Genomic DNA, 1,356 nt, shown 5'->3' on the forward strand with positions numbered 1-1,356 from the left:
GGTTAGGTGTTCAGTAACAAGCTAAAAGCTGTTTCTCAAAAGGAGAGTAGTTATCTGCAGAGGATGGCAGGGCTTTGCTCCAAAACCCCAAGGGTCTGCATTGCAATTCACCAATAGGGACCTGCCAAAGGCTCCAAACAGCATCTCTATCTACTACAGACACTTCAAGCACCATTGGATCAGCTGGATCATATGGCACAAGTGGAAAAGCAGCCTGCATGGCAGCCTGACCCTGTTGCAGAGCTTTCTGTTGTTCTGGGCCCCACTCAAAACTAGCAGCTTTCCAAGTCACTTGATAAATAAGCCTCAGCAACACACTCAAATGAGGGATATGTTGCCTCCAAAATCCAAAGAGGCCCACCAGACATTGTTCCTCCTTTTTAGTTTTGGGGAAGCCACATACAATAATTTATCCTTCACTTTAGTAGGAATATCTTGACATGCCCCACACCATTGGACCCCTAGAAATTTCACTGAGGTGGAAGGTGCCTGAATTTTTGTTGGGTTAATTTCCCAATCTCTAGTATGCATATGTCTCACCAATAAGTCTAGAGTCATCGATACTTCTTCTTTACTAGGTCCAATCAGCATAATGTCATCAAGATAATGGACCAGTGTGATGTTTTGTGGAAGGGAAAGGCGATCAAGATCCTTATGGACTAAAGTATGACATAGTGCCGGTGAGTTTATATATCCCTGAGGAAGGACTGTGAAAGTATACTGTTGGCCTTGACAGCTGAAGCCAAACTGCTTCTGATGGTCTTTTGCAATTGGTATCGAGAAAAAGGCATTGGCCAGATCAATAGCTGCATACCAAGTACCAGGAGATGTACTAATTTGCTCAAGCAATGAAACCACATCAGGAACAGCAGCTGCAATTGGAGTCACCACCTGATTAAGTTTACAGTAATGTACTGTCATTATCCAAGATCCATCTGTTTTTTTGCACAGGCCAAATAGGTGAATTAAATGGGATGTGGTAGGAATCACCACCCTTGCATCCTTCAAGTCCTTGAAGGTGGCAGTGATCTTGGCAATCCCTCCAGGGATGCAGTATTGCTTTTGGTTTACTATTTTTGTAGGTAGAGATAGTTCTAATGGCTTCCACTTGGCTTTTCCTACCATAATGGCCCTTACCCCACATGCCAATGTGGGAATTTTGCAAATTGCTTACTACATCTGTTCCAATTATGCATTGTGACACTGGGGAAATCACTACAGGATGGGTTTGGGGACCCACTGGGCTCACTGTGAGATGCACCTTAGCTAAGACTCCATCAGTAACTTGACCTCCATATGCTCCCACTCTGACTGGTGGGCCACAATGATGCTTTGGGTCTCCTGGAATTAGTGTCA

This window comes from Orycteropus afer, unplaced genomic scaffold (assembly GCF_000298275.1).
Source record: "Orycteropus afer afer isolate SDZICR_OR568_19922 unplaced genomic scaffold, OryAfe1.0 scaffold00109, whole genome shotgun sequence".
Lineage (NCBI taxonomy): Eukaryota > Metazoa > Chordata > Mammalia > Tubulidentata > Orycteropodidae > Orycteropus > Orycteropus afer.